Source organism: Pseudophryne corroboree, chromosome 5, assembly GCF_028390025.1.
Source record: "Pseudophryne corroboree isolate aPseCor3 chromosome 5, aPseCor3.hap2, whole genome shotgun sequence".
Taxonomy (NCBI): Eukaryota; Metazoa; Chordata; class Amphibia; order Anura; family Myobatrachidae; genus Pseudophryne; species Pseudophryne corroboree.
The window spans coordinates 338,694,247-338,721,200 of record NC_086448.1 but is presented as its reverse complement, the minus strand read 5'-3'; the positions used below and the strand labels follow the sequence as shown (position 1 = coordinate 338,721,200).

The 26,954-nt window shown below is 45.4% G+C and overlaps 1 protein-coding gene across 6 annotated transcripts in view; it reads right to left on the bottom strand.

The window, feature by feature from the left end:
- PDE1C (phosphodiesterase 1C) overlaps positions 1 to 26,954 on the bottom strand; it is a 1,445,089-nt gene that overhangs the window by 38,471 nt on the left and 1,379,664 nt on the right. The window lies entirely within an intron of this gene.

The following is a 26,954-nucleotide window of genomic DNA, read 5'->3' as shown; positions in this document are numbered from 1 at the left end:
GAGGTAGCTGTGTGAGTAAGATAAGCGACCCTAGTGGCCGACACAAACACCTGGCCCATCTAGGAGTGGCACTGCAGTGTCACGCAGGATGGCCCTTCCAAAAAACACTCCCCAAACAGCACATGACGCAAAGAAAAAAAGAGGCGCAATGAGGTAGCTGTGTGAGTAAGATAAGCGACCCTAGTGGCCGACACAAACACCTGGCCCATCTAGGAGTGGCACTGCAGTGTCACGCAGGATGGCCCTTCCAAAAAACACTCCCCAAACAGCACATGACGCAAAGAAAAAAAGAGGCGCAATGAGGTAGCTGTGTGAGTAAGATAAGCGACCCTAGTGGCCGACACAAACACCTGGCCCATCTAGGAGTGGCACTGCAGTGTCACGCAGGATGGCCCTTCCAAAAAACACTCCCCAAACAGCACATGACGCAAAGAAGAAAAAAAGAGGCGCAATGAGGTAGCTGTGTGAGTAAGCTAAGCGACCCTAGTGGCCGACACAAACACCTGGCCCATCTAGGAGTGGCACTGCAGTGTCACGCAGGATGGCCCTTCCAAAAAACACTCCCCAAACAGCACATGATGCAAAGAAAAAAAGAGGCGCAATGAGGTAGCTGTGTGAGTAAGCTAAGCGACCCTAGTGGCCGACACAAACACCTGGCCCATCTAGGAGTGGCACTGCAGTGTCACGCAGGATGGCCCTTCCAAAAAACACTCCCCAAACAGCACATGACGCAAAGAAGAAAAAAAGAGGCGCAATGAGGTAGCTGTGTGAGTAAGCTAAGCGACCCTAGTGGCCGACACAAACACCTGGCCCATCTAGGAGTGGCACTGCAGTGTCACGCAGGATGGCCCTTCCAAAAAACACTCCCCAAACAGCACATGACGCAAAGAAAAAAAGAGGCGCAATGAGGTAGCTGTGTGAGTAAGATAAGCGACCCTAGTGGCCGACACAAACACCTGGCCCATCTAGGAGTGGCACTGCAGTGTCACGCAGGATGGCCCTTCCAAAAAACACTCCCCAAACAGCACATGACGCAAAGAAAAAAAGAGGCGCAATGAGGTAGCTGTGTGAGTAAGCTAAGCAACCCTAGTGGCCGACACAAACACCTGGCCCATCTAGGAGTGGCACTGCAGTGTCACGCAGGATGGCCCTTCCAAAAAATACTCCCCAAACAGCACATGACGCAAAGAAAAATTAAAGAAAAAAGAGGTGCAAGATGGAATTGTCCTTGGGCCCTCCCACCCACCGGGCCCTCCCACCCACCCTTATGTTGTATAAACAGGACATGCACACTTTAACCAACCCATCATTTCAGTGACAGGGTCTGCCACACGACTGTGACTGAAATGACGGGTTGGTTTGGACCCCCACCAAAAAAAAAGCAATTAATCTCTCCTTGCACAAACTGGCTCTACAGAGGCAAGATGTCCACCTCATCATCATCCTCCGATATATCACTGTGTACATCCCCCTCCTCACAGATTATCAATTCGTCCCCACTGGAATCCACCATCTCAGCAACCTGTGTACTTTGTGGAGGCAATTGCTGCTGTTCAATGTCTCCACGGAGGAATTGATTATAATTCATTTTAATGAACATCATCTTCTCCACATTTTCTGGATGTAACCTTGTACGCCGATTGCTGACAAGGTGAGCGGCGGCACTAAACACTCTTTCGGAGTACACACTTGTGGGAGGGCAACTTAGGTAGAATAAAGCCAGTTTGTGCAAGGGCCTCCAAATTGCCTCTTTTTCCTGCCAGTATAAGTACGGACTGTCTGACGTGCCTACTTGGATGCGGTCACTCATATAATCCTCCACCATTCTTTCAATGGGGAGAGAATCATATGCAGTGACAGTAGACGACATGTCCGTAATCGTTGTCAGGTCCTTCAGTCCGGACCAGATGTCAGCATCAGCAGTCGCTCCAGACTGCCCTGCATCACCGCCAGCGGGTGGGCTCGGAATTCTGAGCCTTTTCCTCGCACCCCCAGTTGCGGGAGAATGTGAAGGAGGAGATGTTGACAGGTCGCGTTCCGCTTGACTTGACAATTTTCTCACCAGCAGGTCTTTGAACCCCAGCAGACTTGTGTGTGCCGGAAAGAGAGATCCAAGGTAGGTTTTAAATCTAGGATCGAGCACGGTGGCCAAAATGTAGTGCTCTGATTTCAACAGATTGACCACCCGTGAATCCTTGTTAAGCGAATTAAGGGCTCCATCCACAAGTCCCACATGCCTAGCGGAATCGCTCCGTGTTAGCTCCTCCTTCAATGTCTCCAGCTTCTTCTGCAAAAGCCTGATGAGGGGAATGACCTGACTCAGGCTGGCAGTGTCTGAACTGACTTCACGTGTGGCAAGTTCAAAGGGCAGCAGAACCTTGCACAACGTTGAAATCATTCTCCACTGCGCTTGAGACAGGTGCATTCCACCTCCTATATCGTGCTGAATTGTATAGGCTTGAATGGCCTTTTGCAGCTCCTCCAACCTCTGAAGCATATATAGGGTTGAATTCCACCTCGTTACCACTTCTTGCTTCAGATGATGGCAGGGCAGGTTCAGGCGTTTTTGGTGTTGCTCCAGTCTTCTGTACGTGGTGCCTGTACGCCGAAAGTGTCCCGCAATTCTTCTGGCCACCGACAGCATCTCTTGCACGCCCCTGTCGTTTTTTTAAAAATTCTGCACCACCAAATTCAAGGTATGTGCAAAACATGGGACGTGCTGGAATTTGCCCATATTTAATGCACACACAATATTGCTGGCATTGTCCGATGCCACAAATCCACAGGAGAGTCCAATTGGGGTAAGCCATTCCGCGATGATCTTCCTCAGTTGCAGTAAGAGGTTTTCAGCTGTGTGCGTATTCTGGAAACTGGTGATACAAAGCGTAGCCTGCCTAGGAAAGAGTTGGCGTTTGCGAGATGCTGCTACTGGTGCCGCCGCTGCTGTTCTTGCGGCGGGAGTCCATACATCTACCCAGTGGGCTGTCACAGTCATATAGTCCTGACCCTGCCCTGCTCCACTTGTCCACATGTCCGTGGTTAAGTGGACATTGGGTACAACTGCATTTTTTAGGACACTGGTGAGTCTTTTTCTGACGTCCGTGTACATTCTCGGTATCGCCTGCCTAGAGAAGTGGAACCTAGATGGTATTTGGTAACGGGGGCACACTACCTCAAGAAATTGTCTAGTTCCCTGTGAACTAACGGCGGATACCGGACGCACGTCTAACACCAACATAGTTGTCAAGGCCTCAGTTATCCGCTTTGCAACAGGATGACTGCTGTGATATTTCATCTTCCTCGCAAAGGACTGTTGGACAGTCAATTGCTTGGTGGAAGTAGTAAAAGTGGGCTTACGACTTCCCCTCTGGGATGACCATCGACTCCCAGCAGCAACAACAGCAGCGCCAGCAGCAGTAGGCGTTACACGCAAGGATGCATCGGAGGAATCCCAGGTAGGAGAGGACTCGTCAGAATTGCCAGTGACATGGCCTGCAGGACTATTGGCATTCCTGGGGAAGGAGGAAATTGACACTGAGGGAGTTGGTGGGGTGGTTTGCGTGAGCTTGGTTACAAGAGGAAGGGATTTACTAGTCAGTGGACTGCTTCCGCTGTCGCCCAAAGTTTTTGAACTTGTCACTGACTTATTATGAATGCGCTGCAGGTGACGTATAAGGGAGGATGTTCCGAGGTGGTTAACGTCCTTACCCCTACTTATTACAGCTTGACAAAGGCAACACACGGCTTGACAAATGTTGTCCGCATTTCTGTTGAAATACTTCCACACCGAAGAGCTGATTTTTTTGGTATTTTCACCAGGCATGTCAACGGCCATATTCCTCCCACGGACAACAGGTGTCTCCCCGGGTGCCTGACTTAAACAAACCACCTCACCATCAGAATCCTTCTTGTCAATTTCCTCCCCAGCGCCAGCAACACCCATATCCTCCTCATCCTGGTGTACTTCAACACTGACATCTTCAATCTGACTATCAGGAACTGGACTGCGGGTGCTCCTTCCAGCACTTGCAGGGGGCGTGCAAATGGTGGAAGGCGCATGCTCTTCACATCCAGTGTTGGGAAGGTCAGGCATCGCAACCGACACAATTGGACTCTCCTTGTGGATTTGGGATTTCGAAGAACGCACAGTTCTTTGCGGTGCTTTTGCCAGCTTGAGTCTTTTCATTTTTCTAGCGAGAGGCTGAGTGCTTCCATCCTCATGTGAAGCTGAACCACTAGCCATGAACATAGGCCAGGGCCTCAGCCGTTCCTTGCCACTCCGTGTGGTAAATGGCATATTGGCAAGTTTACGCTTCTCCTCCGACAATTTTATTTTAGATTTTGGAGTCCTTTTTTTACTGATATTTGGTGTTTTGGATTTTACATGCTCTGTACTAAGACATTGGGCATCGGCCTTGGCAGACGACGTTGATGGCATTTCATCGTCTCGGCCATGACTAGTGGCAGCAGCTTCAGCACGAGGTGGAAGTGGATCTTGATCTTTCCCTATTTTTGGAACCTCAACATTTTTGTTCTCCATATTTTAATAGGCACAACTAAAAGGCACCTCAGGTAAACAATGGAGATGGATGGATACTAGTATACTTATGGATGGACGAGCGACTGCCGACACAGAGGTAGCTACAGCCGTGGACTACCGTACTGTGTCTGCTGCTAATATAGACTGGATGATAATGAGATGAAATTAATATATATATATATAATATCACTAGTACTGCAGCCGGACAGGTATATATATTTATTATGTAATGACGGACCTGCTGGACACTGTCAGCTCAGCACCGCAGACTGCTACAGTAAGCTACTATAGTAGTATGTATCAAGAAGAAAGAAAAAAAAAACACGGGTAGGTGGTATACAATTATGGATGGACGAGCGACTGCCGACACAGAGGTAGCTACAGCCGTGGACTACCGTACTGTGTCTGCTGCTAATATAGACTGGATGATAATGAGATGAAATTAATATATATATATATAATATCACTAGTACTGCAGCCGGACAGGTATATATATTTATTATGTAATGACTGATGATGGACCTGCTGGACACTGTCAGCTCAGCACCGCAGACTGCTACAGTAAGCTACTATAGTAGTATGTATCAAGAAGAAAGAAAAAAAAAAAACCACGGGTAGGTGGTATACAATTATGGATGGACAAGCGACTGCCGACACAGAGGTAGCTACAGCCGTGGACTACCGTACTGTGTCTGCTGCTAATATAGACTGGATGATAATGAGATGAAATTAATATATATATATATAATATCACTAGTACTGCAGCCGGACAGGTATATATATTTATTATGTAATGACGGACCTGCTGGACACTGTCAGCTCAGCACCGCTGACTGCTACAGTAAGCTACTATAGTAGTATATATCAAGAAGAAAGAAAAAAAAAAACCACGGGTAGGTGGTATACAATTATGGATGGACGAGCGACTGCCGACACAGAGGTAGCTACAGCCGTGGACTACCGTACTGTGTCTGCTGCTAATATAGACTGGATGATAATGAGATGAAATTAATATATATATATATATAATATCACTAGTACTGCAGCCGGACAGGTATATATATTTATTATGTAATGACTGATGATGGACCTGCTGGACACTGTCAGCTCAGCACCGCAGACTGCTACAGTAAGCTACTATAGTAGTATGTATCAAGAAGAAAGAAAAAAAAAAAAACCACGGGTAGGTGGTATACAATTATGGATGGACGAGCGACTGCCGACACAGAGGTAGCTACAGCCGTGGACTACCGTACTGTGTCTGCTGCTAATATAGACTGGATGATAATGAGATGAAATTAATATATATATATATAATATCACTAGTACTGCAGCCGGACAGGTATATATATTTATTATGTAATGACGGACCTGCTGGACACTGTCAGCTCAGCACCGCAGACTGCTACAGTAAGCTACTATAGTAGTATATATCAAGAAGAAAGAAAAAAAAAAAAACCACGGGTAGGTGGTATACAATTATGGATGGACGAGCGACTGCCGACACAGAGGTAGCTACAGCCGTGGACTACCGTACTGTGTCTGCTGCTAATATAGACTGGATGATAATGAGATGAAATTAATATATATATATATATATATATAATATCACTAGTACTGCAGCCGGACAGGTATATATATTTATTATGTAATGACTGATGACGGACCTGCTGGACACTGTCAGCTCAGCACCGCAGACTGCTACAGTAAGCTACTATAGTAGTATGTATCAAGAAGAAAGAAAAAAAAAACCACGGGTAGGTGGTATACAATTATGGATGGACGAGCGACTGCCGACACAGAGGTAGCTACAGCCGTGGACTACCGTACTGTGTCTGCTGCTAATATAGACTGGATGATAATGAGATGAAATTAATATATATATATATAATATCACTAGTACTGCAGCCGGACAGGTATATATATTTATTATGTAATGACGGACCTGCTGGACACTGTCAGCTCAGCACCGCAGACTGCTACAGTAAGCTACTATAGTAGTATGTATCAAGAAGAAAGAAAAAAAAAAAACACGGGTAGGTGGTATACAATTATGGATGGACGAGCGACTGCCGACACAGAGGTAGCTACAGCCGTGGACTACCGTACTGTGTCTGCTGCTAATATAGACTGGATGATAATGAGATGAAATTAATATATATATATATATAATATCACTAGTACTGCAGCCGGACAGGTATATATATTTATTATGTAATGACTGATGACGGACCTGCTGGACACTGTCAGCTCAGCACCGCAGACTGCTACAGTAAGCTACTATAGTAGTATGTATCAAGAAGAAAGAAAAAAAAAAACCACGGGTAGGTGGTATACAATTATGGATGGACGAGCGACTGCCGACACAGAGGTAGCTACAGCCGTGGACTACCGTACAGTGTCTGCTGCTAATATAGACTGGATGATAATGAGATGAAATTAATATATATATATATAATATCACTAGTACTGCAGCCGGACAGGTATATATATTTATTATGTAATGACGGACCTGCTGGACACTGTCAGCTCAGCACCGCAGACTGCTACAGTAAGCTACTATAGTAGTATATATCAAGAAGAAAGAAAAAAAAAAAACACGGGTAGGTGGTATACAATTATGGATGGACGAGCGACTGCCGACACAGAGGTAGCTACAGCCGTGGACTACCGTACTGTGTCTGCTGCTAATATAGACTGGATGATAATGAGATGAAATTAATATATATATATATAATATCACTAGTACTGCAGCCGGACAGGTATATATATTTATTATGTAATGACGGACCTGCTGGACACTGTCAGCTCAGCACCGCAGACTGCTACAGTAAGCTACTATAGTAGTATGTATCAAGAAGAAAGAAAAAAAAAAAAACACGGGTAGGTGGTATACAATTATGGATGGACGAGCGACTGCCGACACAGAGGTAGCTACAGCCGTGGACTACCGTACTGTGTCTGCTGCTAATATAGACTGGATGATAATGAGATGAAATTAATATATATATATATAATATCACTAGTACTGCAGCCGGACAGGTATATATATTTATTATGTAATGACGGACCTGCTGGACACTGTCAGCTCAGCACCACAGACTGCTACAGTAAGCTACTATAGTAGTATGTATCAAGAAGAAAAAAAAAAACAAACCACGGGTAGGTGGTATACAATTATGGATGGACGAGCGACTGCCGACACAGAGGTAGCTACAGCCGTGGACTACCGTACTGTGTCTGCTGCTAATATAGACTGGATGATAATGAGATGAAATTAATATATATATATATATATATATAATATCACTAGTACTGCAGCCGGACAGGTATATATATTTATTATGTAATGACTGATGACGGACCTGCTGGACACTGTCAGCTCAGCACCGCAGACTGCTACAGTAAGCTACTATAGTAGTATGTATCAAGAAGAAAGGAAAAAAAAAACCACGGGTAGGTGGTATACAATTATGGATGGACGAGCGACTGCCGACACAGAGGTAGCTACAGCCGTGGACTACCGTACTGTGTCTGCTGCTAATATAGACTGGATGATAATGAGATGAAATTAATATATATATATATAATATCACTAGTACTGCAGCCGGACAGGTATATATATTTATTATGTAATGACTGATGACGGACCTGCTGGACACTGTCAGCTCAGCACCGCAGACTGCTACAGTAAGCTACTATAGTATGTATCAAGAAGAAAGAAAAAAAAAAAAACACGGGTAGGTGGTATACAATTATATATATATACAATTATATATATATATTAAACTGGTGGTGATTAATTAAACTGGTGGTCAGGTCACTGGTCACACTATCAGCAACTTGCAAGTAGTACTCCTAAGCAGACAATCACAATATACTGGTGGTCAGTGTGGTCACAATGGCAGTGTGGCACTCTGGCAGCAAAAGTGTGCACTGTACGTTAAAATATGTACTCCTGCTCTCAGACTCTAACTGCTCCCCACTGTCTCCCCCACAAGTCAGATATACATATACAGTCACACTACACTTCAGCAAGTAGTAGTACTCCTAAAAATGCTCCCCAAAATTACTAAATACTGTGTCTCTCTCTACTCTAGTCTCTTCTCTATAAACGGAGAGGACGCCAGCCACGTCCTCTCCCTATCAATCTCAATGCACGTGTGAAAATGGCGGCGACGCGCGGCTCCTTATATAGAATCCGAGTCTCGCGAGAATCCGACAGCGGGATGATGACGTTCGGGCGCGCTCGGGTTAACCGAGCAAGGCGGGAGGATCCGAGTCGCTCGGACCCGTGAGAAAAAAGCTGAAGTTCGGGCGGGTTCGGATTCCGAGGAACCGAACCCGCTCATCTCTACTGTAAATAATAGCTCTGTAAAATGTTCCTCGGCGTGTCATATTTGGGTTTGCTTATCTATATATTTGAGGGCAAATAACCTTTGTGATGTGATGGAAATACTACAAAGTGTCACATCTTACTGCAGTTCTTTTGAAATATGTAAAACTTAGTGAAGATGCTGGTTAATGTATTCATTATATATCTATGTACATGTTAAATGTAAATAAGTCGAGGCTATTCAGCCAAGTTCCTCTAGATTTGGCAGCCATGCTTCTGTTTAGTTCTGCTATAGTCTCATAAAAGCTTATATGCAGGTATAATTCAATGCATAGAGAGCATGTTAAATAGAGGCCCCAGTCACCCCACTATGGGATTGCACCATTGCAGTTTTAATATTTTAACATTGTGTTGAAGACCTCAGAGTGTAGTTCTATTTTCAATGTTCATTTTTCTCCTCTTTATTAACCATACACCCATTGTTAATTCATTCTGTATAAATATATATACAGTATATATATACATACATACATACATAAACGGTCACAGACACACATACCTACATAGGGGTTTAGTATGTATTTCCGATGAACGTGATACCGATGGTCTGAATACTTACATCAACATTTCGGCCATTAAAATCATTAGAGTCCCGCACTTAACCCCCTAAACTTCCCCTGTTCCTTACCCTAACCCTCCCTTGTGGGTGCCTAACCCTCCCCAGGGGTGCATAACTTTAACCCTCCCTGTGGGTGCCTAACCCTCCCTTCCCCGCTGCCTAAACCTAACCCTTCACGCTTGGTGCCTAACCCTAACCTTCCCTTGTAAGTACCTAAACTTAACCCTTCTTCCCCAGTATCTAACCCCAACCTTCCCGTTGTTACACCCTAACACCCTACCCGCCCCCTTTCTAATGGCAGGACCCCGCTGCGTGGCAGGACGTGAGCATGTACCGCTGACAGGACGTTCGTGATTCTCGGCGCCGGTATTTTGATGCCGGGAATCCAAACCTCTGTCGGCATTGTGAAGTCGGTATTATGGCCATTGAGCCGGATTCCAGTATGGGTATTTGGGCCGCCGGGATTTCGCCCGGCGGCATTTTAACTGCATCCCATACATACATACAAATGGACCCTTCAAACCTTCAACTCAACCACCAAGTTGGCCAGGATATATAGATAATGTGGAAAATGCTGTATGATTATGGTCTCGAGTGTACATTCCTACATCTAGTAGTGCTTTTGTTGTAGTTTAAGTGTACTTTAAAGTCTAAAAAAAATTCAAAACTGTTTCACTAAATATTTTTTTCAGTATAAATTAGACATGAGCGGTTTGAATTTGAAGAAATCCGAACCGCTCCGAAATTCCAGGATCCGGGGCAGTCGAGCCGGGGCTCGGATCTGCTCCGGATCACAACCCTATGCGAAACTGCGAGATCCCGCTGTTGAATCTTGCAGTTTCGGCGCCAGTTTCAAAGTCACATTAAGTCACATTAAGACAATGGGTTGAACGCTGATTGGTTGAGAGAATCATCTGTCACGGCTCTCAGCCAATCAGCGTGTTCTCCATAGACTTTAATGGAACTACATGGCAGCCTGCACCACACAATTGACACCACCACCTGCACTGCTGCCACCACCGCCCGCACTGCCTACACCCCCATACTGCCGGCACCCCTGCACTAAGGACCCAACCGGCCCTCCAGCGCTGATGATCACCCCTGCACTGAGGACACCGCAGGCACTCCAGCAATGCCGACACTGCCTGCACCCCTGCAGTGAGGACATTGCCGACACAACCAGCAACCCTACACTGCTTACTCTGCTGGCACCCCCTCACTGCTGACACACCCCAGCACTGAAGACACTGCCGGCACTCCAGTGTTGCCAACACTGTCTGCACTTCTGCACTGAGGAAACCGCTGACACGCCTGCACCCCAGCAGTACTGACACCACCGGCAACCCAGCAGTGAGGGCACCCCCACACTGCCGACACAACCAGCAGTACCGACTCCTCTAGCATCTCCGCATGAGGACACTGCTGGAACCCCCGCACTGAGGACATCACTATCACTGCTGACACTGCCAGCGCCCCAGCAGTATGGACACCACCGGAAACCCAACACTGAGGACACTGCTAACACCCCTGCAGTGAGGACACCCCCACACTGCCGACACAGTCAGCAGTACCTACACCACCAGCAACATTGCACTGAGGACACCTCTAACACCGCCAGCACCCCAGCAGTACCGACACTGATGGCAACCCCACAGTGAGGACTCTGCCAGCACCCCTGCACTGCAGACCCTCCCACATTGAGGACATCTCTGGCATCTCCTGCCACAGTAAGTGAACTATTGGTGTATCCGCCCTGCACTGTATCTGACCCACATTGTATCCCACACTATATCCATCCCACTGTATCCAACCCACACTGTATCTAACCAGCAATGTATCCCACACTGTATCCTACCAGCAATGTATCCCGCACTGTATCTGACCCGAACTGTATTCCGCACTGTATCCAACCCAAACTGTATCCGACCCACGCAGTATCCAACCCACATTACATCCGACCCGCAGTGTATTACGCACTGTATCCGACCTGCACTGTATCCAACCAGTAATATATCCCGCACTGAATCCGACCCACACTGTATCCACCCACACTGTATCCAATTCACACTGTATCCCACACTGTATCCAACCTGTCCTGTATCCTGCACTGTATTCAACCCACACAGTATACCGCAGTTTAGCCAGCCAGTCTTTGGCCAATATTGGTGAAAACAATATTGTGAGCTATGAGGTGGTCAAAATTGAGTGGAAAGTAATGTTACTGAGGTTAACAATACTCTAGGGACAAAAAAGGCCCAAATTAAGTTATTGTAGCTTTTTTTGTAAATTTTTCAAAAAAAATCCAAATCCAAAGCCAGTCATAGCGGTTTGACAAATCCAAAGCTGGCCGACGAATCAGAACCAAATTCAAATCCAGGAAAAATGATCTGGTGCACATCACTAGTATAAATACAAAATGGCCCTCATTCCGAGTTGTTTGCTCGCTAGCTGCTTTTAGCAGCCGTGCAAACGCTAAGCCGCCACCCTCTGGGAGTGTATCTTAGCTTAGCAGAAGTGCGAACGAAAGGATCGCTGCGCGGCTACAAAAAAAGATTGTGCAGTTTCTGAGTAGCTCGAGACTTACTCCTAGCTAGCGATCACTTCAGACTGTTTAGTTCCTGTTTTGACGTTACAAACACGCCCTGCGTTCGGCCAGCCACGCCCGCGTTTTCCCGCCACTCCTGCGTTTTTATCCGACACGCCTGCGTTTTTACACACACTCCCCGAAAACGGTCAGTTACCACCCAGAAACACCCAGTTCCTGTCAATCACTCTGCGGCCAGCAGTGCGACTGAAAAGCGTCGGTAGACCTTGTGTGAAAGGCTTTTGTGAAAGTACGTTGCGCGTGCGCAGTGCGCCCCATACACCTGCGCAGAAGTGCTGCTTTTTTACCTAATCGCTGCGAACGAAAGCAGCTAGCGATCAAATCGGAATGACCACCAATGTTTGGCCAAAATTGGAATATGTTCCCTGCCCTACCCCAAAAAAAACCCCAGAAGAAATAATTTATCGTTTTGTTTCCAGCTCTAAACATAGATGTTAAATACCAAAACATGCTAATTTACAGAAAGATGGGCACATGTGGAGTTGGAAGTACAGTACATCTCTTTTGTATGTGTAAATAATGCAGTTTCTTACTGCACATGCATACTGAGAAAAATGGGATTAATTCAGGTTGGATCGCAAATATCGATCCAACCGGAATTTTTATGATCGCCCTTAAGGTGCATGCGCAGCTTCTGTGGAAGGGAGCGGCAACACTCTGTTTCCTAGGCGGAGACGGAGCATTGCGGGGGCGGCATCATAGAAATGGTGGCGGCGGCAGTCGAGCGGGGTGTGTGGTATGTGTGTGATTGGGGTGGTTGCGTGACATTGCAGCTCCTGCGATCAGAAAGATGGCAGCGGGCATCCTGCAGTTGCAACCAGGCTGCACCGGCAGAAGGCTACCCTATTTTTAGCGATCACTCTGAAATTGAGGTGCAACCACAATGGGGTGTTCATGGGGCTGTAGGGTGCGTCAATGCAGTGTTTAGGGGGCAGCACTGCAGCATTGGGGGGGGGGGGGCGCAGTACGGCCAACGGAGGCATGTAGGGACCATTTGCATGCTGCGGCAGCTGCGTAATGCCACACACAGCTGCTGCAACCCAAAACATGGCGGGTAGCTGCTTGCCTTGCAACTAGGCTGCGCAGGCAGAGGGCTACCCTTATCATGCAAGAGCTTCAATGCTGAGTGAAGCATTCGCATGTTAGCGGGGGAAAGGCCCGGCATGCGGAGCGCACCCTGAGCTAAGCATCCCCACCGCATGTTAGTGTAAAGGGTTGTAGTTGAGCAATTTTTCGCACAACTACAACCCATGCTGAATTTAGGCCCTAAATGTGCATTTCTAGCAAAACAGCTACTCTATTGATTGTTCTGTAAATAAAAACAGTGCGCCCACATCTAGCCATGCCGTGCAGCATTAAAAGATGCTCCCATTCATGTGAATGGGGCACATGCACATCTATGACACGCATGCGCCCCAGACGCTCCTGATGTCATGCCGTGGCATGGTGCAGATGTAGCCACGATGAGTGTGGCTACATCTGTACGTGAAGAAGGGGAAGGAAAGGTCCTTGGAAGGTAGTGTAGATGTAATTTTACCACAACCTTAATATCTTGTATCACATTATTAACTGTACCCCGTCACTTGGGGTGATCTCACACTATGGAGCAGTGGTGTTATCTATGTGAGCATCGGCTAAAAAGATGCCGTGCGGCATCTACACTATAAAGGAAATATATATAGAAATCCCTTGTGCTGGATATGTGACAGCAGCAAAAAAGATATCTTCTGGTGTTATCTCCCAGAAAGAACAGAAATACAAAACAAATATATGTATACCTTATGCGCTATAACAATGTTAAAAGGGTAAGAGTTCAAATAAAATGTTTTTTTTTTAAAGTCCACCAGGTGGAGACTTCAATCTGTGTAGGTGATTTTCTCTCCAAAAGATGGTACATGCAACGAGAAAAAAATGGAACACTCCAATGTGTAGTATACTCCTCAAGTCATCAAATGGGGGGTAAGGAAGTTTTCTTAAAAAAGGAGGATCTCTCCACTTCGTGTGTTACACTACAGGACCACCCGGAAAGTGCAAGACATCAGCAGGAAATAAGATGCTCACTTTTGCGCTTACATAGAAACAATCAGATTATTATTATTATTACATTTTATTTATAAGGCGCCACATGTGTTTCGCAGCGCCGTACAAAGGACAGTACAGGGGACAAAACATTGCATTACAGTAAATAAATAACAGAAATAGAGTACAGGTAACGGAGCACCACACGTTCTCAAGACATAATACAGCTAAGATGTAAGTATTGATGGAGTGATCATCGTACTACTAGAGGCTGGTGGCCATAGATGGAGATGAGCCTTTACTAGCAGGATAAAGATGGTCGCTGAGTAGGGGAGAGCTGCGAGTGAAATGTGTCGAGACGAGGGCTTAGATAACAAGAGGAAAGAGGGCCCTGCTCTGAAGAGCTAACAATCTAGTGGGGAGGGGCGACAGACAGATGACAAGAGGTGCAGGCAAGTGGGAGGTAGCCTGATGGCAGTATGCAAGCAAAGCTGAGATGTTCACGGCATGAGGCAGGGGGGTGGAGGCGTGGCTTCAGCACTGGGTTATGCATCGGGAGGGTATGCTTTGATGAAAGGTGGGTTTTTAGTGCCCGTTTGAAGCTTTGCAAGGTCAGGGAGAGTCTAATGGAGCGGGGGAGTGCGTTCCACTGAAGGGGAGCAGCACGGGCAAAATCCTGAACTCGTGCATGGGAAGCAGTGACCAGGGCGGTGGAGAGGCGACGGTCATTAGTCGACCGTAGGGGGCGGGAGGAAGTATGAAGGGAAAGGAGGTTGGAGATGTAGGGAGCAGTGGAATTAGAGATGGCCTTGTATGTGAGGGTGAGATGAGACATATAAAGGTATCTTTGGGTTCCTATATCAGATACGTGACAAAGAAGTTGTGATATGTGGAGACTTCAGTCTGTATAGATGATTATCTCTCCAAAAAGTGGTATATGCAATGACAAGGAAAATGAAACACTCCAATGTGTAGTATATTCCTCAAATAAAAAAATGGAGGGTAGGGGAGTTCTCTGATAAAAAAAAATTCTCTTAACTCAGTGTATTACACTACAGGACCACCCGGAAAGTGTAAGACATCAGCTGGAAAGAAGAATGCTCACTTTTTCGCTTACATGGAAACAGTAAGATGAAACATATAAAGGTATCTTTTGGGTTCTTATATCAGATATGCCACAAAGAAAGTATAATTTTCTGACACTTCGGGCTTACGTGTATGCTTACTTGAAAACAGAGCAGTACGTTCCCGTAGCAGTTTCTTTAGTCCACGTTAGCAATACAGATCCATTGAAACAAACCGTTTATAAAAAACGAAAATTTTTATTCAATATAAAAAAACTTAATGATCACTTCACAAAGGTAAGATGTATAAAAGCCCATGAGTGAGTAAATAGCAAATTAGGGCCCAAATGCTCTCACCACTCCGCTGGGGTTCACCAGTATGAAGATAGCCAAGTCCATAAGCACAAAACACCTGCCACCAATGCGTTTCAACTAGTATAGTCTTCCTCAGGGTGATGGTAATTTTGGGATCCCAGAGTCATCTATTTATGCTCTGACGGCATCTACACTATGTTGGTACAGTCTCTTGGGGCAGCTCAACATCTCCGGGAATGTCTATTCTTAATAGAAATGAGTAGGCTTGCATCTCTCAGATCCGAGCTCACCCAATCTTACCCAATCCAAGGGTATCCGGACCCGCAGCTTGTATCTCCCCAACAATTCAAGATGTAAAAATGAGGAAAAACGTCATTAGCCGGCATCAGATTCTCGTGAGTTTTGGATTCCTATATAAGACCCAGAGGCAGTGATTCGGATGCCAGTTCCAGTTGTTCATGCTGCTGAGCTCTGCTGCACTGTGCTGTGCTGCTAAGTGGCTGCCCCTGTGTCCATTGACTCCAGTGGCTGCTCCTATGTCCATCTAATCCAGCAGCTGCTCCTATACTGCTGTGCTGTGCTCCATCCATACACTCCAGTGGCTACTCCTGTGACCATCCACTTCTGTGCTGTCGACGGACCTGTCCAGTGTCCATCTGCTCTAGTGCTGCCGACGCACCTGTCCAGTATCTATCCATCTATTGTCTAAGTGTGTCACACTGGTGCTATGTGTTCACTTCACATAAATACTGTAAGTGTGAGCTGTCATTTCCGAAAAGGGTTTAAAAAAAAAGTTAAAAAAGGTTACAAAAAATTAAAAAATATATACAGTATATTAAAGAGAAGTAAAAAAAAATATAACAGTTTAAAAACCGTTTTCTTTTGTGGTGTGCCCCACTGTGTATCCATAACTTACAAGTACTGTGACTCCGCAAGCTTTATCGCACTGTGTATTCGTAACATACAAGTACTTTGACTGTGCAGGCCTTTTCCTACTGTGTATCCATAACATACAAGTACTGTGACTCTGCATGCCGTACCCCACTACATATTCATAACGTACAAGTACTGTGACTCTGCAGGCCATACTCCCCTGTGTTCACATAAGTGGTGTGACTCCACAGTGTCAATTGCAAACTAAGTTTTACAAAAATAAATAAAAAAAAGGAAAAAAATAAAAATTTGTACAAATTGTTGTGTGTTCTGTACTCCACTGTGTTTTTGTTCACATACATATAAGCACTGTGATACCCTGCAGTATCAGTGGTCATTTGCAAAAAAAAAGTAGTAAAAGAATAATGTGTTCTATTATTTGTACTACTTTGTGTTCATTGATATGGATGATGATCAGTTGAGAGACGAGCAGGAACCACATACTAGCGCTATAGCTACTGCCACCAGTGATGACGATACTAGTTCTTCAATGGCACCTACTAACCTACTAAAGCCGATGCCCTAGGGCATAGACGGTTTAAGTCAGGCCATCTAAAATAAAAAATATACAGTGGTAAAGAAAAGAACACGTCTAATAAAGAGAAAGTTTGGTGCAGTAAAACATAAAATTGCCAACATTCCGTTCACCACAGAAAGTGGCAAGGAAAGGCTCAGGCCTTAGCCTTTATTTATGAGTGGTGCTTCTGCAACTGTCAGTAAGGCATCTTCTTCTGCCTCTCAGGATGATGTAAGCCTTTATCACTCATAGTCTAGAAGATGTGTCAAAAAATGAAAACCACTATGGCACTATGAACAAACTGTGTTCAGAAACATCACAAATCCCTGAGAAGTATGTCCACGAGTGCTATGTGCAAGCCTGCCCTGTCTGATACTGTTCCCATAGAGAAGCTTCCTTCCATCATTTCTGTACCCTCTGCAAATGTGGGGATGAGCAGCATAAGTCAACAAGCTGACATAGAAATTGAGGATGCTACCATGAAAGTGCAACTGGATGAGGGTGATATTTGTGTAGCTGACAACAGTGCAAATGAGGATGTTTTTGATGAGAATGTTGTTTGTGTGAGTGGGAGCAATTCTTGCCCATTATAAGAAGGCCATTGGCTAAAACAACAAAATGCAGTCCAGTATCAGCTAGCTCCCTTCTCTCAACTAGATGCCAGCACCTGCAATCTCCACCGCCAACATCTTCATCATTAATATCTTCACTAATGATCAGAGATAGTCCTGCATCCAATTTGATAAGGCTAAGTGACTCCTCCCATATCCAGAATTCCTCAAAAGAATCCATGCGCACTAGGCCTGCTGCTACTGCTACTGGGGGTTGATCTTCATCCCAGAAATGGCCCAAAGGACTACTAGTAGTATTGTAAAAACACAACTGACTGTTAAATAATCCAAGAGGAAGCAAGTATGATAGTTTTCACCCAGACACACCGTGGATCACTGACCCCATGATGGTTATGCTAGTATTAGATCTGCATCCAATATCCACCATTAATGCAGGGGGTTTTACATAGTTAGCTGAGTTCCTGTGTCCCCACTACCAAATACCATCTCAGTTCCATTTGACCTGAAATGCAATTCTTTGCCTGTACCAGGACTTTAAAAAATCGAATTATTTGCCTACAAAATGCCATTCTACCCACTGCCCACTTAACCACAGATGCCAAGTGGAACTAGGCAAACTAAAGATTACATGACTGTTACAGCCACTGGGTAAGTGAATTGCCTTCAGCAGCAGCAGTATCTAACAAACATTGCCAGCTCATTCTGAGGCAGGCTACTCTCTGAATCACTGGCTTCACTAACAGACATACCACTGACAACCTGTTAGAAAAACGAAGGGATGTTAAAGCAAAATGGCTTTCCCCACTTGGACTCTCTTCAGGATTTGTGATTTCCAATAATGCCACAATAATGCCACAAATATTGTGAGAGCATTACAGGTCAGTGAATTCAAACACATTCCATGTTTTGCTGACAATCAACTTGATGGTACAGGGTTTTAAAAAAATTGACAGGGAAATGCAGGCGATGCTGTCTGTGGCTTGAATAATTTTGGGACATTTTTGGCATTCAGCTACAGCATGTAGAAGACTGCAGTGGCTGCAAGAGCAGTTCAATGTGCCCTGCCACCAACTGAAGCAAGAAGTGGCAACCAGGTGGAATTCCACCCTTTATATGCTTTAGCAGATGGAGGAACAGCAAAAAGCCATCTACAGCTACACAACAAGCCATGACGTTGGGAGAGGAGGGAGACTGTACCTTAGTCCAGTGCAGTGGAGAATAATTTCAGTCTTGTGCAAGGTGCTGAAACCTTCGAAGTAGCTACCTGTGAAGTGAGTTTAGACATTGCAAAGCCAAGTGATTCCCCTAATTAGACTTCTGGATAATCAGCTTGAGACATTGGAGGAGATGAAATAAAACGATTCTGCTAAGTATGTCAGACTTGTAGATCAGTCAGACTTGTAGATCAAGTCTATTATTCACTTTGCCACTATCCAAGGGTTGGCAATATCTTGAAATCGGATCACTACATTTTGGCACCTGTGCTTGATCCTACAGTAGATTTAAGTCATACATCGTGTCTTTCCTTCCAACTGACCCGGATCTTAAGAGATGCAAACAGCTCCTGATAAGCAAGTTAACAGCTCAAGTTGTCCTTGACACGACAACGCCTCCTCCTTCAATTTCCCTTTAAATACTGGAAGGAAAAAGGCAATTTGGAGGCCCTTGCAAAAAATCACTTTGTATTATTTGAGTTGCCCACCCTCCAGTGTGTACTCAGAAAGAGTTTTTAGCACAGTCTGAAACTTTGTCAGCGATTGTCATAGGAGGCTACTTCATCAAAATGTGGAAAAGATGATGTTCATCAAAATGAACTAGAAATTCCATGAGGAAGAACTTTACCAGCAATTACATCAAAGTACAGAGACTTTTGTAATGGTGGATTCCAGTGGGGATGAATGAATATTGTGTGAGAATGATATACACACTGATGAGGGTAAGGATGAGGATGGTAATGACAATGACATCTTGCCACTAGTGTAGAGCTGTTAGCTTAGTTGCCTTAAGCCCATTGGTAGTTTGTTTTGTTGGGACCCAAACAAACAAAAGTGCCATCCCTGTTGCTGAAGTGCTTGATTTGTTAAACTGCGCATGTCCTTTTTAATAAATAACAGTTCCATCTTGCACCACTTTTCTTCCACTGCTGTGTGGGAATGTTTCATATGTTATAAATTGCTGCGTGTTTGTGCCACTGCTCTGTCACTTAGTAACCAGCCAGCTTGCTGCAGCCTTTGGCCTAAACTGGATGAAAACAATATTGTGAGCTATGAGGTGGTCAAAATTGACTGGACATTATTGGAAATTAATGTTATTGAGGTTAAAATACTGTAGGAACAAAAAAAGGCCCATATTTTGATATTTTAGCTGTTTTTATCAATTTTCTTATAATACATATCAAAAACCAAAACACGTGAGGCAGTTTTGTCAAAACCGAATCCAAACCAAATCTTGACGATGAATTAGAACCAAAACCAGCAAAAATTGTCCAGCGCAAATCTCTAATTCTTAGTGAAGTCTACTATCACAATTGATGCAAAAAATATGATAAAGAATAATTGTTGAGAGTGCTTGTTGATTTACATACTTGGACAGCCTGTTTTGTTTGTTTCTTTGTTTAAGGAACTGCTGTATCTTAATAGAACTGTTCGTGTCCCACAAGTATAGTGTCGTTTTCCATGCTGATAATGATTGTAATGATGATGGACACATCCGTGCAGTGAAAGGTCCTATTTACCAGATAGAAAAAGGTGCCCACTGTTGGGATGATTGAGCAGACCCTTCAATTCAGGACTGTCGCACATACTGTATTATATCAGCAAAGTGGGAGGTATTCTTGCTCTGGGATGCCTTTATGCAGAAGGCAATATAGAGTAATTATGCCTGAAAAGAAGCCATGCTAGAACTGACAGTAGCTGATTCCTGTGTAACCAGAACCATAGGCATTTCTATAATGGGTGCAGTGTGTGCGGTGCACATTGGCCCTTGGGTCCAGGGAGGCACACCCTGCACCCATGTATTATACGTACCCCTCCGGAGTCCCTCAGTGTCGGCCTGCGGTGCAAGAACAAATCACTTGTAAAATGGCCGCCGTGGCTATTTCTGAGTGCTTTGCGCATGCACATTGGAGATGTCCCAGGGAACAAGGCACATTATGCTAGAGTCTACTAGCTGATGGAGAGGAGGGGGCCCACAATGGAGGCTGCACGAGGGTCCCCTCCTCTCTTAAAACACCCCTGACCGGAAGCCATAACTCTTATGGGCCCTACACACTTGCCAATGTCTCCGATTTGGACGATGTTCGATTTCAACGATTAACAACCATCATCCAAATTGGCTTGCTATGCTAAACGAGGGAAAACCAATGATGAACGACTGCAGGGACGCGGGTAATGAACGATTTATCGTTCATTACTAAACGAGATCATTCCTATCGCTCATACACATCGTTAAGTGTGTAAGGCCCATTAGTTCCCAGCCATCAAATTGTTTTGTTTTTTTCATGTACAGTACCCTCATTGTAAACCTCTGTCTCTACCTTTGTAGCATGTGCTAACAGACTGTAACAGTAGCTTAGATGTCAGTGAAATATTGTTTCTAATAAATAGAAAAATAGAAACACACATTTTTTATATAAAATAACACCAAATCAATGTGCAATAATCTGTAAATAAAGCACATATATAAGCTATCCTTATAAACATATACTACATCTAGCTGCATGTTTGTGGATTTATTGTAATTGCATTAAAAAGGCAAAATCTCCGTTTATTTATCTCTTTTATTGATAATATACTGATTCCGTGAAATACCAAATAAAATAATTCCAAATGGTACAGTACCAAAAACACTATAACTTTATTTGGATAGACTAGAAAATAAAAAGTTAATTGTGCAGAATTACAGAGATAATGAGAACATGGCTTAAGTGGTTAAACATTATCATGAAAAAGGAGATGTATTATATATGAAGACTATCCAAAAATAGAAGATATCATATTAATTATATACAGTACTGTACATGCAGACTTTCCAAGCTATAAAATGCATTAGCTAAGTGTTGTCAATCTGTTGCCATGTCACAAAACTGCTTCATTATTAATGCTGCAGGCTGATGTTATCTTTGTAAGAAGAGCTTCCACTGGTTAAATCTTTATATTTCTACTGCTTGAAATCCACTGGATATAATCCCCATTATTTAATTAACCTTTATTATTATTATTATTATTATTATTATTATTATTACTACTACTACTACTACTAGTTATTATACATAGCGCACACACAGTAGCGGATCTTGCCACAGGCAAGCAGTACTTTTGCCCGGGGCGCCGCCTCCTGGAGGGCGCCGCACCAGGGCAAGATCCGCTGCTGCTGTGCCCCCCGCTGCCCGCTGCCCCCCGCCGCTGTGAAGGGAAACTAGAGTTTCCCTTTGTGGAGAGGTCCTTTACTGTGCGGTGCGCAATGACGTCAACTCTAGTTTCCCTTCACAGCGGCCAGCGGCAGCGGGGGGCACATTTCAGAGCGCTACAGTAGTCAGGGCAGGGGGCGTAAATGACCACGCCCCCTGTACAAAGCCACGCCCCCCATTGCCGCCCGGGGCGCGCAAAGCCCCAGAACCGGCCCTGCGCACACATATTCCGCAGCACTTTTCACAGAGAATATTTGGCCATTCACATCAGTCCCTGCCCCAGTGGAGTTTATAATCTATATTCCCTACCACATGTACATGCAGACACATTCACCTGCCAGTATATTTTTGGATTGTGGGAGGAAACTGTAGTAACCTGGAGGAAACCCACGCAAACACAGGGAGAATATACAGTCCTCACACAGTTAGGGCCATGGTGGGAACTGAACCACTGCTGTGAGGCAGTAATTCTAACCATTACACCGTGCTACCAAAGAGTCTGTGACCTCTCTGAAATCAGTATAATCTCCTTACAAATGGTCATGGTCTAAGCAAAGAGTACCAGCATTTTAAGCTGGTACCTCCAGAGGTATGTACAGTATTTGAACCGCTATCAGGCAGCGGATAGAAGAGGTATGAAAAATAATGACTTGAAGGTAAATAGTACAATTAAAAAGGATAAGACATAAAGTCAACAGGCTAGATGCGTCATCGCTTGGAGAGTGATAAAATGGAGAGAAAACGTACCAGCCAATCGGCTCCTAACTGCCATGTCACAGGCTATGTTTGAAAAGTGACAGTTAGGAGCTGATTGACTGGTACTTTTTCTCTCCATTTTATCACTCTCCAAGCGATGACGCATCTAGCCCAACATCTATCTGAATAAAGAGATTAGATATTTGTTCAAATAAAGTTTGGCCCACTTATGGAAAGTTTAAATTTATCATATTGTAACCTCTGGTTAAAATAATTTTATTAAACATTCCTTTCCTATGGTAAATGTAGTGTGGGGATATATGTGATGACATGTAAAATGTAAATGTAAAGTAAATGTATGAGCTAAATGTAATGTACTGTATGTGCATGCTTTTAAAAATGTATATATATTTCAATAGGTTAATAACACTGCATGTCAGATACAATTAGTGGCAGTGGACTTTAGTGCTGCAAACTGCACTAATACATTTCACAGACACTGGTGACAGTTACAGAAAGGGACGGAGTGATACAGCTAGGGACTGGAGGCAGAGACTGCAGGGCTGTAGGTGACAGGGCTATGGCCCTCATTCCGAGTTGATCGCTCACCGCCGATTTTCGCAGTGCAGCGATCAGGTTGAAAAAATAAGATTTTACTCACCGGTAAATCTATTTCTTGTAGTCCGTAGTGAATGCTGGGTACTCCGTAAGGACCATGGGGAATAGACGGGCTCCGCAGAAGACTGGGCACTTCTTTAAAGAAAAGATTAGGTACTACATCTGGTGTGCACTGGCTCCTCCCTCTATGCCCCTCCTCCAGACCTCAGTTAGGGAAACTGTGCCCGGAAGAGCTGACATTACAAGGAAAGGATTTGGAATCCAGGGTAAGACTCATACCAGCCACACCAATCACACCGTACAACTCGTGATAACTATACCCAGTTAACAGTATGAACAACAACTGAGCCTCATTAAACTGATGGCTCAGAACAAAAAACCCTATAGTTAAGCAATAACTATATACACGTATTGCAGAATTCCGCACTTGGGACGGGCTCCCAGCATCCACTACGGACTACGAGAAATAGATTTACCGGTGAGTAAAATCTTATTTTCTCTGACGTCCTAGTGGATGCTGGGTACTCCGTAAGGACCATGGGGATTATACCAAAGCTCCCAAACGGGCGGGAGAGTGCGGATGACTCTGCAGCACCGAATGAGCAAACTCAAGGTCCTCCTCAGCCAGGGTATCAAACTTGTAGAATTTTGCAAACGTGTTTGATCCCGACCAGGTAGCAGCTCGGCAAAGTTGTAAAGCCGAGACCCCTCGGGCAGCCGCCCAAGAAGAGCCCACCTTCCTCGTGGAATGGGCTTTGACTGATTTAGGATGCGGCAGTCCAGCCGCAGAATGTGCAAGTTGAATCGTGCAACAGATCCAGCGAGCAATAGTCTGCTTAGAGGCAGGAGCACCCAGCTTGTTGGGTGCATGCAGGATAAACAGCGAGTCAGTTTTTCTGACTCTAGCCGTCCTGGAAACATAGATTTTCAGGGCCCGGACTACGTCCAGCAACTTGGAAGCCTCCAAGTCCTGAGTAGCCGCAGGCACCACAATAGGTTGGTTCAAATGAAACGCTGATACCACCTTAGGGAGAAATTGGGGACGAGTCCTCAATTCTGCCCTGGTCATATGGAAGATCAGATAGGGGCTCTTACATGACAAAGCCGCCAATTCTGACACACGCCTAGCCGAAGCCAAGGCCAAAAGCATGACCACTTTCCACGTGAGATATTTCAACTCCACGGTCTGAAGTGGCTCAAACCAATGTGATTTTAGGAAATCCAACACAACGTTGAGATCCCAAGGTGCCACTGGAGGCACAAAAGGGGGCTGAATATGCAGCACTCCCTTAACAAACGTCTGAACTTCAGGCAGTGAAGCCAGTTCTTTTTGAAAGAAAATAGACAGGGCCGAAATCTGGACTTTAATGGATCCCAATTTTAGGCCCATAGTCACTCCTGACTGTAGGAAGTGCAGAAATCGACCCAGCTGAAATTCTTCTGTTGGGGCCTTCATAGCCTCACACCAAGCAACATATTTTCGCCATATGCGGTGATAATGTTTTGCTGTCACATCCTTCCTAGCTTTTATCAGCGTAGGAATGACTTCAACCGGAATGCCCTTTTCCATCAGGATCCGGCGTTCAACCGCCATGCCGTCAAATGCAGCCGCGGTAAGTCTTGGAACAGACAGGGCCCCTGCTGTAGCAGGTCCTGTCGGAGCGGCAGAGGCCAAGGGTCCTCTGAGATCATTTCTTGTAGTTCCGGGTACCAAGTCCTTCTTGGCCAATCCGGAACGATGAGTATAGTTCTTACTCCTCTCTTTCTTATTATCCTCAGTACCTTTGGTATGAGAGGAAGAGGAGGGAACACATAAACCGACTGGTACACCCACGGTGTCACTAGAGCGTCCACAGCTATCGCCTGAGGGTCCCTTGACCTGGCGCAATATCTTTTTAGCTTTTTGTTGAGGCGGGACGCCATCATGTCCACCTGTGGCCTTTCCCAACGATTTACAATCAGCTGGAAGACTTCTGGATGAAGTCCCCACTCTCCCGGGTGGAGGTCGTGCCTGCTGAGGAAGTCTGCTTCCCAGTTGTCCACTCCCGGAATGAACACTGCTGACAGTGCTATCACATGATTTTTCCGCCCATCGGAGAATCCTTGTGGCTTCTGCCATCGCCATCCTGCTTCTTGTGCCGCCCTGTCGGTTTACATGGGCGACCGCCGTGATGTTGTCTGACTGAATCAGCACCGGCTGGTTTTGAAGCAGGGGTCTTGCCTGACTTAGGGCATTGTAAATGGCCCTTAGTTCCAGAATGTTTATGTGTAGGGAAGCTTCCTGACTCGACCATTGTCCTTGGAAGTTTCTTCCCTGAGTGACTGCCCCCCAACCTCGGAGGCTTGCATCCGTGGTCACCAGGACCCAGTCCTGTATGCCGAATCTGCGGCCCTCGAGTAGATGAGCACTCTGCAGCCACCACAGCAGAGACACCCTGGCCCTCGGGGACAGGGTGATCAGCCGATGCATCTGAAGATGCGATCCGGACCACTTGTCTAACAGATCCCACTGAAAGATCCGTGCATGGAACCTGCCAAATGGAATTGCCTCGTAAGAAGCTACCATCTTTACCAGGACTCGCGTGCAGTGATGCACCGACACCTGTTTTGGTTTTAGGAGGTCTCTGACCAGAGATGACAACTCCTTGGCCTTCTCCTCCGGGAGAAACACCTTCTTCTGTTCTGTGTCCAGAATCATACCCAGGAACAGCAGACGCGTCGTAGGAACCAGCTGCGACTTCGGGATATTCAGAATCCAGCCGTGCTGTTGTAGCACTTCCTGAGATAGTGCTACTCCGACCAACAACTGCTCCCTGGACCTCGCCTTTATAAGGAGATCGTCCAAGTACGGGATAATTATAACTCCCTTCTTTCGAAGGAGTATCATCATTTCGGCCATTACTTTGGTAAATACCCTCGGTGCCGTGGACAGACCAAACGGCAACGTCTGGAATTGGTAATGGCAGTCCTGTACCACAAAACGGAGGTACACCTGGTGAGGTGGGTAAATGGGGACATGTAGGTAAGCATCCTTGATGTCCAGTGATACCATGTAATCCCCCTCTTCCAGGCTTGCAATAACCGCCCTGAGCGATTCCATTTTCAACTTGAACTTCCTTATATAAGTGTTCAAGGATTTCAAATTTAGAATGGGTCTCACCGAACCGTCAGGTTTCGGTACCACAAACATTGTGGAATATTAACCACATCCCTGTTGAAGGAGGGGAACTTTGATTATCACCTGCTGGAGGTACAGCTTGTGAATTGCCGCTAGTACTACCTCCCTGTCCTGGGGAGTAGCTGGCAAGGCTGATTTGAGGTAACGGCGAGGGGGAGACGTCTCGAATTCCAGCTTGTATCCCTGAGATACCACTTGTAGAACCCAGAGATCCACCTGTGAGCGAACCCACTGGTCGCTGAAGTTCCGGAGACGGGCCCCCACCGCACCTGGCTCCACATGTGGAGCCCCAGCATCATGCGGTGGACTTAGTGGAAGCAGGGAAGGATTTTTGTTCTTGGGAACTGGCTGTATGGTGCAGCTTTTTCCCTCTACCCCTGCCTCTGGGCAGAAAGGACGCGCCTCTAACCCACTTGCCTTTTTGAGGCCGAAAGGACTGTACTTGATAATACGGTGCTTTCTTAGGCTGTGAGGGAACCTGAGGTAAAAAAGTCGACTTCCCAGCTGTTGCTGTGGATACGAGGTCCGAAAGAC